At 43.5% G+C, this 18,179-nt stretch overlaps 1 protein-coding gene and 1 pseudogene across 2 annotated transcripts in view; one reads left to right on the top strand and one right to left on the bottom strand.

Annotated features, from left to right (window-relative positions):
• Positions 1–6,609: 6,609 nt before the first annotated feature.
• BTBD7 (BTB domain containing 7) overlaps positions 6,610–18,179 on the top strand; it is a 112,537-nt gene continuing 100,967 nt past the window's right edge. Inside the window, exon 1 of one of the 2 annotated variants that reach the window (XM_034768056.1) lies at positions 6,610–6,765. The gene's annotated coding sequence lies outside the window, so the exon portion shown is untranslated. The remainder of the gene's footprint in view (positions 6,766–18,179) is intronic. The other variant, XM_034768057.1, reaches the window with a different exon arrangement.
• LOC117877496 lies at positions 14,780–14,886 on the bottom strand (annotated as a pseudogene).

The following is an 18,179-nucleotide window of genomic DNA, read 5'->3' on the forward strand; positions in this document are numbered from 1 at the left end:
CAGTAAAAGAGTCTGTTGTCTATAGGACTCATGCTTCATTTATTGCAGAAGGTGTGACATGAATGAGACAGGGGATCACAGGAAGAGAGAGGACAGTCTCATGGTTAAGGCAGTTGAATGCTGCCCTAGGGAATTGGATTCTATCCCTGCTTTTGTCACAAAATTCCTGTGTGATACTGGGCAAGTCACTTCAACCGAATTTTTCACAGGCTGTCACTAATTGTGTGTTCCTAATTTTCTGAGTGTCTGATCTGAGACCCAGAGATCTGATTTGCAAAAGTGGTGAGCACTCAAGCAGTAACTGAAGTCAATGGGAGCAGTGCTTTGAACATATAAAGTGCTGTATAATGCTAAGTACTGTGAAAAATCAGGGCCTAGCTATGTCAAACTGGGCTCCCTGGGTTAATACCACTCCATCATCTAACATAGGTGGTGTGAAAATAAATTAATGAATGTTTGTGAGCACCACAGAAAAGCCCAGGAAGAAATAAATAATTCTGTCTTCATAACCCTGGACTTCAGAAAAGCAGACTTAGATTCCCTTAGGGAACTGATGGGCAAGTTCCCCTGGGAGGCTAATATGAGGGGAAAAGGAGTCCAGGAGAGCTGGCTGTATTTTAAAGAAGCCTTATTGAGGGCGCAGGAACAAACCATCCCGATGTGCAGAAAGAATAGCAAATATGGTAGGCGACCAGCTTGGCTTAACAGTGAAATCTTCGGTGAGCTTAAACTCAAAAAGGAAGCTTACAAGAAGTGGAAATTTGGACAGATGACTAGGGAGGAGTATAAAAATATTGCTCAAGCATGCAGGGGTGTAATCAGGCAGGCCAAGGCACGATTGGCGTTCCAGCTAGCAAGGGATATGAAGCGTAACAAGACGGGTTTCTACAGTATGTTAGCAACAAGAAGAAGGTCAGGAAAAGTGTGGAACCCTTACTGAATGGGGGAGGCAACATAGTGACAGATGATGTGGAAAAAGCTGAAGTACTCAGACAAGATCAGTTCCCAGACTGCTCCACTGGGCAACACAGTATGGGGAGGAGGTGAGCAGCCCTTAGCAGTGAAAGAACAGGTTAAGGACTATTTAGAAAAGTTGGACATGCACAAGTCCATGGGTCCAGATCTAATGCATCCAAGGGTGCTGAGGGAGTTGGCTGATGTGATTGCAGAATCATTGACCATTATCTTTGAAAACTCATGGTGATCGGGGGAGGTCTTAGACCATTGGAAAAAGGCAAATATAGTGCCCATATTTAAAAAAGGGAAGAAAGAGAACCCGGGGAACTACAGACCAGTCAACCTCACTTCAATCCCCGGCAAAATCATGGAGCAGGTCCTCAAGGAATCCATTTTGAAGCACTTAGAGGAGAGGAAGGTGATCAGGAACAGTCAACATGGATTCATCAAGGGCAAGACATGCCTGATCAACCTGATTGCCTTCTATGATGAGATAACTGGCTCTGTGGATATGGGGAAAGCGGTGGATGTGATATACCTTGACTTTAGCAAAGCTTTTGGTATGGTCTCCCACAGTATTCTTGCCAGCAAGTTAAAGAAGTATGGATTGGATGAATGGACTATAAGGTGGATAGAAAGCTGGCTAGATTGTTGGGCTCAATGGGTAGTGATCAATGGCTTGATGTCTAGCTGGCAGCCGGTATCAAGCAGAGTGCTCCAGGGGTCGGTCCTAAGGCCGTTTTTGTTCAACATCTTTATTAATGATCTGGATGATGGGATGAATTGCTCCCTCAGCAAGTTCGCAGATGACAGTAAACTGGGGGGAGAGGTAGATATGCTGAAGGGTAGGGATAGGGTCCAGAGTGACCTAGACAAATTGGAGGATTGGGCCAAAAGAAATCTGATGAGGTTCAACAAGGACAAGTGCAGAGTCCTGCACTTAGGAAGGAAGAATCCCATGCACCGCTACAGGCTGGGGACCGACTGGCTAAGCAGCGGTTCTGCAGAAAAGGACCTGGGGATTACAGTGGACGAAAAGCTGGATATGAATCAGCAGTGTGCCATTGTTGCCAAGGAGGCCAACGGCATATTGGGCTGTGTTAGTAGGAGCATTGCCAGTAGATCGAGGGAAGTGATTATTCCCCTCTATTCGGTACGGGGTGAGGCCACACCTGGAGTATTGTGTCCAGTTTTGGTTCCCCCATTACAGAAGGGATGTGGACAAATTGGAGAGAGTCCAGTGGAGGGCAACGAAAATGATTAGGGGGCTGGGGCACATGACTTACGAGGAAAGGCCGAGGTAACTGGGCTTATTTAGTCTGCAGAAGAGAAGAGTGAGGGAGGATTTGATAGCAGCCTTCAACTACTTGAAGGGGGGTTCCAAAGAGGATGAGTTAGGCAGTTTTCAGTGGTGGCAGATGACAGAACAAGAAGCAATGGTCTCATATTGCAGTGTGGGAGGTCTAGGTTGGATATTAGGAAAAACTATTTCACTAGGAGGGTAGTGAATCACTGGAATGGGTTACCTAGGGAGGTGGTGGAATCTCCATCCTTAGAGATTTTTAAGGCCCGGCTTGTCAAAGCTCTGAGTGGGATGATTTAGTTGGTGTTGGTCCTGCTTTGAGCAGGGGATTGGACTAGATGACCTCCTGAGGTCTCTTCCAACCCTAATATTCTATGATTCTATGATTCTAACATAATTTGAATAGTTAGTAAATAAGGCCTAAGGGCCACACGTTGAATAATGAGGAGAAGACAAAATATTTAATAGCTGCTCATGAAATGAGCCCTGCCCATCCTGTGCACTTAATGAGGTAGGGGTCCTGTGGAAAAAATATGTGATCATTTGATTAAAGAGTGTGTCATAATGCATACGTACAAGGGGACTGAATTAAGTTACAGACACAATCTTAACTGAGAAATTTCCTAACTTTTGAGCACTTGAGCACTTAATAATGTTCTTTTAACTTTTTTTTTAAATGTGTAATAATGGTTAATTTATCAAACTGGCTAGGAATCACATCTGCAGGAATACTTCATTACTGCTACTATGTTTGTTGGTGATCTATGTATCTAAAAGGCTGTAGTACTGATGTATCACAAACAGTATAAATGTGCATATGGTGGAACAATTTGTCTAGCAAATTTAAAAAGTGATGTTGACAGAGTCCTAACAGAGAGCTGCACAGCCTGGTCTCATTGCTGGTTCTATCATACCACAGCAGGAGGTAGGCAGCAAGAAAGGCATGTGGGAAATAAATAAGAGAAGGGTTTAGATAAAGAGCTGGTAATAGCCAAGGCCTGTATGCCTGGAGACTCACATCAATATCACCACTAAAGACGCCTACTTAGCATAATAAACATCAATCTCTAGTCTTATGTTTTGCCCACTTGAGAATACTGTTACTTTCTGCTCAATTACTAGTCAATATACAGTACTTTAAAGGGTGACAGACTTTTTTTTTTTTTACAGTGATATACTGCCCTGAGCACCATTAAATTTAACTGCAATTTATCTGGAAAAAAGCAGTGGTAAACTGGATGGGAATAGTTTGATCTATAACATTATACAGTCACAGTTCAGGTGGCCATGAATAAAAAAGTATTGCTTCCAGCAAATCAGAATTATACTGTCTGAGTAAGGTGGATAATGGAATATCTCTGGGAATTATTATGCATTAAGCTTCTGCAAGTGCTGAGTGAGCCCAACTCCCATTGAAAATAATGTATGCTGATCTGTGCTCATTACCTTGCAGGAGTCTTTCTGCATCTTGCAAGATCAAACCCATTAGTTTAATTGTAAACTCCCTGGAGCATAGATCATCTTTTACTCTGTGTTTGCACAACACCCAGACAATGGGACCCCAAATTTGAGTGGGACCTTGATGTGATACTAGAATACAAATAAATAAATGATAATATATTATTAGAGAACAAGGTGTGAGAGGTAATATTTTTTATTGGACTAATTGGTGAAAGTAGCTAGCTCTGTTGCACTTAGGAAAGTTTACTGGGTGGGAGGAAGGATTTCTTCCACACATTAAATGTTAGAAAACTCAGTCAGAAGAGGACATAACTGGTCATAGCTCTCCTTCACCAACAAGCAAAGATGAGTCTAATTCAAAGGTGGTGGGCCATGCCTTTTTCAATGTGCCCAGCACTTCTTGTACAATGAACATGCTAAGCGGGGGGAGGAGAGGTGATCTGGTGTTTGGCCTGTGTATGAATCCAGTTCCAATCACCCTGAAAAATCTTCCCAGATGCAGGTTATTTTCCCAGCACAGAAAGATGCTTGTTCCTTACAACACATGGTGTGGGTTCTGCTGTGGACCACAGGCAATCAGGTTTGATGAAGTGATTCACCCCTCTCCCCTCCCCCGCACGCAATAATAACTCTTTGGGGCACATTTTTGTGGATTCTGTGGAGTCAAGGAAACCGGATCTCTTGGCCATAGTGATTTAATATGATTTGATCCTTTCTGTCTGCATCTATTTACAGAGAGTTTTCTTGAAAATAACTGTTGCAGTAGCAGCGGAGCTAGCCATGGTAGGATTTGCAGCATAAAAAGGGCCTCTGGCATTTTTATGACTGTATCATAGACCAGTGGTTTTCAAACTGCAAGTCGTGACCCAGTACTGGGTCGCGGAATGTAAGGCACTGGGTCGCGGCGGCTCTGGTCAGCGCTGCTGACCAAGCCGTTAAAAGTCCCATCATTGATGCTGCTCGGCTAAGGCAGGCTAGTCTCTACCTATTCTGACCCCACGCTGCACCCCGGAAGCAGCCAGCAGCAGGTCTGACTCCTAGGTGGGGGGGCCACGGGGCTCCACGCGCTGCTCCTGCCCCAAGCACGGGCTCCACACTCCCATTGGCCAGTTCTGAGGTGGGGGGGGTGCCTGTGGGCGCGAGCCGCTTGGAGCTGCTTGCGTGCCTCTGCCTAGGAGCCAGATCTGCTGCTGGCTGTTTCCAGGGTGCAATCTGGTCCACGGAGCCAGGACAGGCAGGAAGCCTGCTTTAGCACCCTCGCTGTGCTGCTGACTGGGAGCCGCCTGAGGTAAGCCTGTGCCCCAAACCCCTGCCCCAGCCCTGAGCCTCCCCCAACCCAGAGCCCCTTCCTGCACCCCAAACTCCTCATCCCTGGTCCACCCCAGAGCCTGCATCCCCAGCCCAGAGCCTCTCCCACACCCTGAACCCCTCATTCCTGGCCCCATCCTGAAGCCCTCACCCCTGCCCCCCAAACCGCTGCCCCAGCCCTGAGCTGCTCCCACACCCCAAACCCCTCATCGCGAGCTCCGTTGGGTCGTGGGCATCAACAATTTTCTTCAACTGGGTCGCCAGAAAAAAAGTTTGAAAACCACTGATCTAGACCTGCTCTGACCTGTGTCTCCTATGAAGCACAGCTAGCATACTTTTGGCTGCTATAAAATTTGGTCCAATAAAAGATATTACCTCTCCCAGCTTGTCTAATACAATAATGCTAGACAAGTAGAAGAAGTAGGGAGAGGCTCAGAGGCACCAGATTCTGATCTAGAATACACAGCATAAATCCACAGTAACTCCAATAAAATTGGAATCTGATTGTGAGCAGAATTTTGCTTGTGATCTGTGAACAAACTCACATAAAATTTAAAGAAAAAAGGAGCTAAATGAATTCTTGTTGTAGGCAGCTATCACTCCCATGGTAGTCTCAGGACATCAGTACTATAAACCATGGTGTAAGTTACATGTGCATGTTCAAATTGGCCAGAAAACGGCTATAAGCAGGGGTGGCTCTAGGCTCCGGCGCAGGGACAGCCCTAGCTCTGCCCAGGCAGACACAGCCCAGGTCACTCCGTGGTCAGCCCAGTGAGTAAATGAGTACACAGTAGGAAATTGTTGTATTTCACTAACAAAACAAAACAAAAATGAAAACAGAATTTGTAATTTTAAACAGTCAAAAACAAAACAAAACAAAAAACATTGCAAAGTGCAAACGTGTAAAAGCCAAAAAAAAAAAGGGGGAGGGAGCAGCCAAATTGTTTTTTTGCTTGGGACGGCAAAAAACCTAGAGCCGGCCCTGGCTATAAGAGGGACACTGCTGTAACTTGCCCCAGTTTGGCACGCAAAGTGCACATCATTTACACACAGCGGCGGTGGAAGGGGAGGTGCCAGGAAAAGCAATGAACAGAAGATTGTAAAATAACAGATGCCAACCGGCATCTCCTCAGGTGCGCTGTGCGGGCTCACATGCTTGGACCTGTTGTCTTTATGGATGGAGCTGGTACCTTGCACACGCCAGGAGCAGGAAGGGGGACACCCAAAGCGGCGGGACGCCCGTACGCTGGTGACCCCGGTGCTGTGACTGGCCTCTCGGTGCGGGGCGGGCACATCTCCCGAGGGCGGGCGTGGCCCATGGGAGACCTGTGGGGTGCTGCCTCCCCCAAACCCTCCCGTCTCCTCGCTCCACGTCGCCGCCCCGCGTCGCTCCCCTGCTCGGTTCCTCCCCACAGCCCATGGCCCGCGGCTCCACTAGCGCCTCCCCCCGCCAGCAGGGGGAGCCACTTGGCCGCCCGCCTCTTCCTCCCGCCCCGGCGAACCACGTGACCCAGGCGCCGCAGAGCCGCCGCCGCGCAGGCTCCCTGGCGTTTCCCCCTTTGCCGTCCCCCCCACCCCCAGTCTAGGGCTCGAGATCAAAATGGCGGCGGCGGCGGCTCCGGCACCAACGGGACCGGAGAGAGGCAACAGAAGGAGCCGCTGAGCGGGTCGGGCCGCGAATGGAGGCCGCGGGCAGCAGCCGCTGTTGGAGGTGAGGCGCCACCGGGGGTAGTGCGGTGAGTATCTGGGCTCACGGGCCATGCCCCGGCCCCTTCCACCGGGAGCTGGGCTGATGCCCCCATCGCCCCTCTCGCCCACCGGGCTCCCTGTACTTGTCCAAGAGCTGAGCCACAGCCTACCTGCCCCAGTGCCGGGCTAAAGCACCCACCCTCTCTATAGCATGGGGGGCTGGACTATGGCCCCCCAGCACCGCCACTGCCCACCTGCCCCAGTGTTGGCCTACGGCCCCCTTCATTCTCTCCCTCCAGGTTTCCCCTGCGCTCCCACCCTAGTGCTGGCCTGCCGGGCTCCCCTTCCACCCACCTCAGGCAGCTTCCCCTTCTGCCTCGTACTGAGTTGTAGGATTCCCTTTCAGCCCACGGGGCTTGGCTTAGTTTTCCTTCTCCATGGCTGTCTGCAAGGTCTCTCTTTAAACCAGTGAGTGGCGGGGCCCCCTCCACTCCACGGGACTTTGCACCGTCCCCGTGGTGGGTTGCAGGATCCCCCACCCCAACTTTTTTCCTCCTGGATATCTCATTGCCCGTCTTAAAAGAACTTGGAGTACTTTGCAGACAATGTGCATGCTTGTTCCTCTGGAACATTCACACGGCTGGTGGGATGGGGCTTTTATGCTGTTTGCTTATGCCTCTCACTTTCCCTCTGTCACAGAAGGGTATGATGTCTCCCACCTCACCTGTAGAAGCGGTGTGAGACTTCATGTGTTTTTCAGGCAATTTGAGATTCTTGGGCAAAAGATGCCCAGAAATGCAAAGTGTTATCACCCTAACAGATAAATAGGAAGGTAATAGGAAGGATTTGGCCCAGAGAATGCAATACAGCATCTTTTAGCTTTGTTTCTTTTTCTTCCTAGTAGCCAAACCAATACAGCATAATATGATACATCTGAAGTGCTTGGCAAACTGCACATACAGCACCACTAAAATGCAATCGCTTCTGGTGTGTAAATAATAACACTTCATATTTCTATTTCCTCTTACATCCATTTTGGACATGGGTTTGTTAGTGGTAATAACTTTATCTACTTCACACAGAGATGTTAAGCTTTGATTTATTTGACTAAAAGGCGGTATAGAAGAGTACATCTCATAGCACTTTACAAACATTAACACCACTCTCAGTGAACAAGTATTATACTTGTATTCCATAAGGAGAGGGGAATTCGTTTTACTTACATTCACTGACTTGTTTTCCTGCTTTGAAGATCTTGTTTATGAAACCAGAGTACAAAAGTTTATTTCCCAATTAGAAGTGCAATGCCAGCGTAACTGTCTGGCTGAGTAGATGGTACTTTTATCCTTAGTGAGGGGTGGGTTTATGTTCTTTTGTTTTTTCCAAATATAAATAAACTCAGTGGATTGCATTGTCTGAACCTTAAAATGTAGAAATGGTTACTCTTGGCAGAATATCTGAAAGTGTAATATACTCAAAGGAATGCGCTTGGGGGGGTATTCAGAGAATAATTTTCCTATAACTAGAATTGTAATTGATACATTGAAATGCATTGAACCAATTGAGAACTTACTACAGTAGAACCTCAGAGTTACAAACACCAGAGTTATGAACTGTCAACCACACACCACATTTAGAACCAGAAGTACGCAATCAGGCAGCAGCAGAGACCCCCAAAAAAACCAAACCCCAAAAACAAATACAGTGCATTACTGTGTTAAACGTAAACTACTAAAAAATAAAGGGAAAGTTTAAAAAAAAAAAAAGACAAGAAAAGAAAAGGAAACTGTTTCTATGCTTTATTTAAAGCAGTATTTTTCTTCTGCACAGTAAAGTTTCAAGCTGTATCAAGTCGATGTTCAGTTGTGAACTTTGGAAGAACAAGCATAACGCTTTGTTCAGAGTTATGAATGTTTCAGAGTTATGAACAGCCTCCATTCCTGAAGTGATGGAACTCTGCTGTTCTGTACTTCAACACCACTCTCTGTATAGGTAGCACTTTGTGACTGTTTCCTGTACATACACATACTAATCACTGGCCTAGTGAATCAAGTTTGTAGTATCTATGATTTGAAAAGTTGGTGTGATAGGCAGTAATTTGTAATTCTGTTCAAATGTTGACTTGCCTGGGTTCTTCATGTGGGCAAGGAGGTCATTTAGAAAGTCCTGTTCAAGTTTACAATCAATGTTTGTTTCTATTCCTGATGCTTCCCAAAGAACTGATACTAAGTTCTTTATAGTTTGATGTATGCAGTGTTGTAGCCATGTTGGTCCCAGGATATTAGAGAGACAAGGTAGGTGAGGTAATATCTTTTATTGGGCCAATTTCTATTAGGGTGAGAGACTGAAGAAGAGCTCTGTGTGGCTCGAAAGCTTGTCTCTCTCACCAGCAGAAGTTGGGCCAATAAAAATATTACCTCACCCACCTTGTCTCTTTATACTTTGACACAGTCTCACTAAGAGTGATGTTAATCTGCTTCAGGGTGCAGCATTTGGAGTGGGTTGACATTTTCCTCCAACTTTATATATTTGGTCAGACTAGAAACACAGTTTTTAAGTTTGAAAATCTTGAATTTAGTTACACTCTGGCTTAATTTTTTATGGATGTACTTGTTAATATAAATGAGTTTCCTTGTATGTCCAGATTCCCCTGCAGAGTCATAGATGGTTGTGTTGTAATCATGTATACCTGGCATTGGTTGACTTACGGAGATGCATCTATGAAAGACTTGAATTATTTTTATAAGTCATCTTAGAATACATGCACAGACGTGCTGCCGGGCTGTTTTCTCAGGTTTTGGGCCTGTTTAGAAGACAGCTTGAAATTTTGTGTGTAGACATATTCCTTATTCTGCTGCAATTGTAGAATAAGCGGTCTTAGTTCATTTCTTTGAATTAATTTCAACAGGACTATCAGAGCCTTGAGACCAAAGTTAGCCTTCATTTGAGATAAGAAGAAACTGCTGCATATATGATACAGTACCAGGTTCATACCAGTGGATAAAACAAGACAACCTTTAAAAATACATCATACTTGTTATTGGCATTAGTTAAGGATTTATTGCGGCAAACTCCTGTTTAAAACTGTTACAAAAATATAACTAGAACTGAAGCTTTCATACTTCTAACATGTTTGTGTAAACGTATTTGTGAAGGTTGCCAAATGGCTACTGAGACTGGTATACGCTCTCTTCAGAACAGATGCAGAAAAGTAATCAGCAAGCTTAATCTTCGGGTTAGATCTCACAACCTGAATTTAGGAAATCTGTGTTCAGATCTGGCTCTAACACCAATTCTGTGACACTGGGTGAGTCACTTAATCGCTCTTCTCATTTTTACAGCCCAGGTACTCACAGGAATGTGTGAGGCTTAATTCTCAATGTGCTGCTAAATCCTTTGATGGAAATTGCTACACAATTGCACAGTATTTCTCATGTCAATCTACCAATATAGCTATACTGTGACCTGACAGGACTGTCTTTGTGGATGAGAGAATAATTGAATTTTCATGCCCATTCAGTCTTTGTCCTATATAAGACTATGGGCAGGTCCACACTTAAAAAGCTGCAGCGCTTTAGTGAGGAAGCTGTTCTGCTGATAGGACAGCTGCTCCTGTTGTCATTGTTAATCCACCTTCATGAGAGGCGGTAGCTATGTCAATGGGGGCAGGCCTCTCATCGACACAGCACTGTCTGCACCAGGGTTAGGTTGGTATAACTGCATAGCTCAGTGGTGTGGATTTTTCCCACCCCTGAGTGACATATTTATACTGATCTAAATTTATAGTGTAGACCTGGCCTACCAAAAAGTATACAGATCGTAATGGTGGTTCTGAGTGTTAATGACTGTTGGGAATTGGATTGAGATCACCACAACACACTTCACGGATAAGACAGTACACAATCTGTGTACTTTTATTTTAATCTTTTGAAAAAAGAAAGGAAAGCAAAATAGCAAAGCAGGCTTAAGCAAAACTTATTTTGTAACTTGTATCTGAAATCTCACCTTAGCTGCAGCTTCTCATTTTTAGTGCAATGCTGCTTCTCCCTCCCTTCCTCCCCCCCAAAGCTAGACTTACACCAGGAAGTCAGATAATGTCAGCAGCTCATCTGGGAGTAGGATTCAGGATCCTCTGTGCTTGCAGTTCTTTATTCTCATGACTAGAGCACAAAGCTCTCTTGCAGCATTAAGACACTGAGTTAAATTGGAAACTGTTTAAATTGATCATTGAGTAGTACAGAAGTCCACACCAAACAGTGAAAGACTCTTTATATGTATATGTATATTTAAAAAGTGTGTCATTCAATAACCAAGTAGAACTGAATGATTTACAGATTTTGGGGGGCGGGGGGTTTAGCCTCTGTCCTTTTCTTACATTTGTGGGTTTAAATCATTCCCGTAATAGCCATATTGGATCAGACCAGTGGCCAGTACCAGCTGCTTCAGAGAGAGAGAGACCTGCAGTAGGTAATTGTGGGATAACCTGCCTCCAGGGGAATTTTATTCCTAATCCCTCAGAGTTAGAGATTAATTTATGCTCTGAAACTTGAGGGTTCAAGTACCTTCCAGAGCCTTAAAAAAATATATATTTACTATTATAACTGGATAATCTTCTCTATATAAATGTCTGATCCTCTTTTGAATCCTTTTAGGTTCTTGGCCTCTATCTTGGAGTGCAGCAGTCTAATTGTGTATTGTATGAACAAATTTACTGTTGGAATTTGCCACCTCTCAATTTAATTGAATGTCCCTTTTTCTTGTACTGAGATGAATAGAAGATCCTGATGTACTTTTACCATTTGTAGTTTTTGTAAGGTCTCATCATGTTCCCTGTTATTTGTGTCTTTAAAATAAACAGAGTACATCTTTTCAGTCCCTTCTCGTGTGAGAATTTTTCTGAGCCCCGATCATTCTCGTTGCCCATATTTGATCTCCCTCTCTTTCTACTATATCCTATTTGAGATAGCATTACTTCAGTGTGCTAATTTGCAGCTGTTACTCTTAAGTATGATAAAAGGAGTAGTGAGGTTCTTACCCACGAAAGCTTATGCTCCCAATACTTCTGTTAGTCTTAAAGGTGCCACAGGACCTTCTGTTGCTTTTTACAGATTCAGACTAACACGGCTAACCCTCTGATATTTGTCTCTTAACTTCTTAACACCAAAAACTTGAGACGATCATCCAAAGGGAAATATTTCATAGTTAAACTTTTAACTAGTTAATGAGTACAAAAAATCTTTCCCTAACTTTTCAGCTTTGTTTTTTCAAGATCTAATAAAATTCTGCTACTTTCAGAACTGATTGACAGATCTGTGTTAAACTTCTACTGTTAGTGGTGATGCTTCAGTTTCGACAAGTAGAGGCTTGCTAGTAAATGTCTGTCATTTGATCAAAGAATTACGTACTTTAAGAAGTGTCACTCAATTAGTGGGTCTGAAAATTTAGTGCCAACCAATGTCATCTTATGATCTGGAGTCAGATATTGAGATGAGATGCAACTATAGTTCCCTTGATGTAACTAATAGTCCAGTGGTAGGATTTTAATCAGGATTTTGCTTAAATACTAGGTGCAAACCGGTCTATAACATTAATCCTGTGGAATGTATTGTCTTGTGTACTGACAGAAATAATATTTGTCAGTTACCTTAGAATCATAGAATATCAGGGTTGGAAGGGACCTCAGGAGGTCATCTAGTCCAACCCCCTGCTCACAGCAGGACCAATCCCCAGTCAAATTTTGCCCCAGATCTCTAAATGGTCCCCTCAACTCACAACGCTGGGTTTAGCAGGCCAATGCTCAAACCACTGAGCTATCCCTCCCCCCACTTAGGAGTGTACCTAAGGAGCAGAATCTCTTTATACGGTGTGATACAAGAGGGGAGTTACCTGTCTTTGATGCTTTGATAACTGTGCAAAGAAGCAAAATTTAAAAAGCTTAAAAGTAAAGTTATTGCCATGAGTTAGTCATTTTGATAAATTGAGGAAAAATACTTCTAAAAAGCTAGAAAAAGAAGGAAGTGCATTTTAGGAAGCAATTTAAAATTTTAAACTGTCCTCATTGCCTTCATGGCTCAACACAACTTCATCCTGGCCTACATCTTGGATCTTGTTTTGTCTTCCTTCGCTCCACTAATGGTGCCACCTTCAGTGCTTTTGTTGTTTCCTTCTCCCTCTCCCACCTCAGTCCCTTATACTTTGGAAACACATGTCAGGCCCACACCTGTCTCACTCACGTTACATTGTGGAAGCCTTTACAAGGATCTCTGTGAACATGCAGTCAAATGCCATCTCTGTCTCAGTGTTACTTAATAGAAAAGACTGGTGGAGGAAATTTGAGATGGTGTTAAATTTAGCTTATTTTTCTTTCAAGTGGTGTATCATGGTCCAGTCCTGCAAACACTTATTCATGTGAAGCCTTGTCTATACACAAACTTGCACCCCTTTAACTAAGGGTATCTTTAAATGTCTTTAAATTTATGCAGACCCCTGTATGGACACACTCTTGGTTTAAAAATAGCTTTTATCAATTTAGTTAAGCTAGTTGGTTTAGCCAACTAGTTAGTTCTTTGGGGGCAAGGACTGTTCTTATCTGTGTCTGGTAATAATCTGCAAGCTGGACACCATTAAATTAGGCTTGAATAAAGACTGGGAGTAGATAAGTCATTACACTAACTAAAAACTATTTCCCCATGCTAACTTTTCCCCTGCTGTTACTTACGCCTTCTTGTCAAGTGTTTGAAATGGGCCATCCTGATTATCACTACAAAAGTGTTTTTTGTTTTTTTTCTCTCCTGCTGAGAATAGCTCACCTTAATCGATTGGTCTGGTTAGAGTTGGTATGGCAACCTCCATTTTTTTCATGTTCTCTATGTATGTGTAATATATATATCTTTTCCTACTGTATTTTCCACTACATGCTTCTGATGAAGTGGCTTTAGCCCACGAAAGCTTATGCTCAAATAAAATTCTTAGTCTCTAAGGTGCCACAAGTACTCCTCGTTTTTTCTGCTAGTACAGACTAATGCGGCTACCACTCTGAAACCTGTTAAGTAGTAGTCTTTTCTTTCTGAAAAGAGCACCTATATTAACCTAAGCAGCTTGTGTTGTTTGCATTCCTTCCAAGGTATCTTAAATCCTTTAAGGAATATGCTCATGTATTATATACTGATCTTTTATGAAGTGTTTTTCTGGATGACTGTATTGCTTATCTTGTGTTAAGATGTGAAATGGGAATATTGCTTCCCACAGTAACTGCTACGCTAATTTTTTTTACAATCTATAGCAAGATACTATAATGCCTTTGCATGATAGGTGGGTGGTTCAAGTTTATCTTTAAAGTAATCCTAATAAAAGGAAAAGTTTTTGTTTTGTTTGTTCTTTTCCTCCTGCTCCCAACATATAACTCACCTTTTTCTTTTTCTTCCCCACCTTCCTCCCCTAAAGTGGACCATTCAAAACAACAGAATGCTATAAGATAACAGCAGGAGTAATCAATTATTTTTTGTCAAGATCCAAATTTCTTAGTCAAAATATAGTAAAGGTCCAGACTCCAGAGAAAATAATACAAAAATAATAACGATAAGTAAATAAAAAGATTTTTGCAGTCTGTTCATAAGTGTCCGGCGGTCCAGCTATTGACTACTCCTGGATTACACGGTTTGTCAGGGCCTGTGAAACCCTGTTCTTTCTCCATTTGACTTCTCTGGTCATCCCCTCTTCTTTAGCTCATTCTTCATGAAGGCTTTTGTCTTAAACAAACCAAACATGGAAATTCATTTAAGGCTGACACTTTGTCTTGTCCCATTATAGGCATCTGTGCTGTAGATATCTGATATGTGGGGGATGAACTGATACAGATAGCTATTCCCATGCATTATAGGACTTTATAAGTTAATTAGCTTACTTTTCAGTTTCTTTTGCTGCATGCTTTCTTCAGAAACATTATTAGAACCCACTGGTAAAGGGAAAAAAAACAATTAAATTCATCACACCTGCCACTTTCCATGCAGATACCTCCATTACAGTCTGATGTGGTACCTCTAGGAAGTTTTGAGGTGCATTATACTGTTACATTCTTTAAACATTGCAGCATAGATGGAAACATTAATTAGCAATAATCGCACCTCAGATTAACCTCATTGGCTACGATACTGCCACTGTGCAAAGCTAAATATTGACAAAATGCATATTTTGGAGCCACGAAGCCAGGAATCATTTGGTATAGTAATAGAAGTAACATTTAACAATAAAGCAAAGCAGTGCACTTTGCAAAACTTTTGTTTCCAAACTGTAAATGTAGCGTACTGGACAAAAGCTCAGTATTTTCTAACAAGTATCACATACAATGTGTAGAAGAACATGAGAAATATTGTGTTATGACCAGACTTTCAGACATACCAAGCACTCATGTTCTCACTGAAATTTGTTATAGTTGGTGCTATGGGGGTTTGATTTCTCCAAAAAGGTGTGTATGCTGTTAATTCAGCCATCTGTTATGTCTGAATTTAAACAGAATTGAATGCTTATCATGTTCTTTTTGTTGTTGTTTCTGAACTATCAGATTTGGATCAGAAAGTAGCTCCCATCTCTGACTCAGCCATTAAAATCACTTTAGTTTTTATTCGTTTATTAAACACCTCCAGAAAAAAAGGATTTATAATAGAAATACTGAAAGACTTTTTATTATAGCAGGGTTGTCATTGACTGCTACAATATTTAATTTGTAATTACAAAAATGTAGACTACAGTCTTGGGAAAGTGGTTTTTGTAGGCATTTCTGTGCTTAACCCAGGCTCTTATTTGACTGAATAAATGACTCTAGCCTAGGCAGTACTGGTGATAAAATTCTTCTCTAGCCATTGAGTCCAGAAAAAATAGCAGTAGTCAGTTACCAGTCAGAGATTTACAAAAGATCAGTATTTGCTTTTGTTGGATTAACTATCATTTTAAGGAGAGTACACCCAGAGATTGAGGTATATTTTTGTCAAAATATTTTCATCTTCACTACTGAGAACATCTCAAGTAATTCTGACACACTGAATGGTTTTGAGGTTTATTGTTGTGATACTCCCTGGGGTACCCAGGGTTGTGTAACCCCTCACCACCACCTGCCCTTAGGGTGAAGCAGCCTTGTCTGTGCCTGCTGTGGAACAGCTCCCAGAACCCACCAGGCTCTGGTGACACAAGCATTTGCCTTCAAGGTTCTTGCAGGCTTTGCTCTCTATGTATAGATATGATAGGCACACACCAACCCCCAAGTCCTTAGAGTGTTCTCTGCAATGTCTAGCTGGGAGAGCCATAGTGGGCTATTCCCACAGGAACAGTACCGCACAGCTTGTGAGATTCAACTCAGGAGCAGTACTCTGCTTAACACCACAGCACTGAGATATTCTGTTTTCACTATAAATATCGGTTACAGTAGATTCCGCTTATTAGCATCCCCTTGGTTGCCATAAAAAAATTGCTATTATTCAGCAGCTGCTAATAAGCAGAAGGCAGGTTTGTGAGACTACAGCTGAGGAAGGAAGCACTGGGGGAGGTCCCTTCCTTGGCTGCAGCCGGGCAACCTACCTGTGGGAAGGGCAGAAGCTGGGGAGGGTTGTGGGGCTGCAGCCCAGATTCTGGTGCTTTCTAAGAGGTGTGGGGCCCATGGAGCTGCATGAGTGTACCTCTCTATGCGCTCTCCAGGCATCAGGGCTCAGCACTTCCTTCCCTGCATACATACAGTCCCCCAGCAAGGCACAGCCTGGAGAGCACAGGGAGAGGTACTATGCAGCTCCAGCATCTGGGCTGCAGTCTCTCTCCCTCCCTGCTACTGCTCTGCCCGCAGCCCCTTACTTCTTGTGTGGTCCCTGTGTGCAGGCAGGTTTGCCAGATTGCAGCCCCAGAAGGATGGGCTGGGGTAGGCTGAGCATTGACTGTAGGCAAGTTTGCAGGGCTGCAGCCAGAGAAGACATGTCCCAGCACTTTCTTCCCTGGCTGCAGCCTTGTAAACCTGCCTCCCGGTGGTGACTTTTTCTTACAAAAATGTTTCTAATAAGGGTACATCTTTACTACCTGCCAGATTGGCGGGTAGTGATTGATCTATTGGGGATCGATTTATCACATCTATGTGATAAATTGATCCCGGATTGCTCTGCCGTCGACTCCGGAACTCCACCGCGGTGAGAGGCGGAAGCGGAGTCAACGGGGGAGCGGCGGCAGTCGATTCCGTGCCGTGAGGACGGGATGTAAATCGAACTAAGATACGTCGACTTCAGCTACGCTATTCTCGTAGCTGAAGTTGCATATCTTTGGTCGATTCCTCTCTTCCCTCCCCCCCCCGGTGTAGACCAGGCCTAAGTGGTGTGCCGTTGCTAATGTCTGAATTCCATTAAGGTTGATGTTAATGGGATGATATTGATTCTCAGCAATATGTTGCCAGTAACCGGAAGCTGCTAATGTCAGGATTGATATTAAGCCGAAGCTACTGTACTATCAAATACTAGAGATTCAGGAGATGGCGAGTACGGATATTGGAAACAAATGGTTACATATAAAGCAAAATCATAACATAAGTTTAGTCTCTAGAAAGCAACAGACTAACCTCCCGTCTAAAGAAGTTTGTCACCCAAAGTCCTCTGCAGCGTTTTCAACCAAGATTGACTGAGACCCTGCTTTCATGAATGCAAATACGTTGTCCATTTATTTCCTAGGTGCAGGATGCCCAGGTGTCATCTTTTTGCTTTCTGGAAATACCCTCTGTCTCCCGAGTTCATTGTCTTTGCTCCTAGACTGGCTAACCACCTTCCATTCCCTCGGCTTATTTTTTCCTGTGTGTTCGTTTCTTGTTGACTTCATAAACACTTGGCTTTGTTTGTAAATGGGAAACCGTTGTAAGCTTAAAATGTTTAATTTACATCCGAACAGATCCAATTCTTACTCCCTGTCTGGAAAAAACAATGAGGAGTCCTTGTGGCACCTTAGAGACTAACAAATATATTTGGGCATAAGCTTTTGTGGGCTAAAACCCACTTCATCAGATGCATGGAGTGAAAAATACAGTAAGCAGTGTGTGTGTGTGTGTGTGTGTGTGTATTACAGCACATGAAAAGAAGGGAGTTGCCTTACCAAGTGGCGGGTCATTGCTAAGGAGGCCAATTCAATCAAGGTGGAAGTGGCCTGTTCTCAAGAGTTGACAAGAAGGGGTGAATATCAACAGAGGGAAAATTACTTTTTGTAGTGCTAATGAGGTCAATTCATTCAAGGTGGATGTCGCCCATTCCCAACAGTTGACAAGAAGGTGTGAGTATCAATAGAGGGAAAGTATCAGAGGGGTAGCTGTGTTAGTCTGGATCTGTAAAAAAGCAACAGAGTCCTGTGGCACCTTTAAGACTAACAGATGTATTGGAGCATAAGCTTTCGTGGGTGAATGCCCACTTCGTCAGATGCATCCGACGAAGTGGGCATTCACCCACGAAAG

The sequence above is a fragment of the Trachemys scripta genome, chromosome 4, assembly GCF_013100865.1.
Source record: "Trachemys scripta elegans isolate TJP31775 chromosome 4, CAS_Tse_1.0, whole genome shotgun sequence".
Lineage (NCBI taxonomy): Eukaryota > Metazoa > Chordata > Testudines > Emydidae > Trachemys > Trachemys scripta.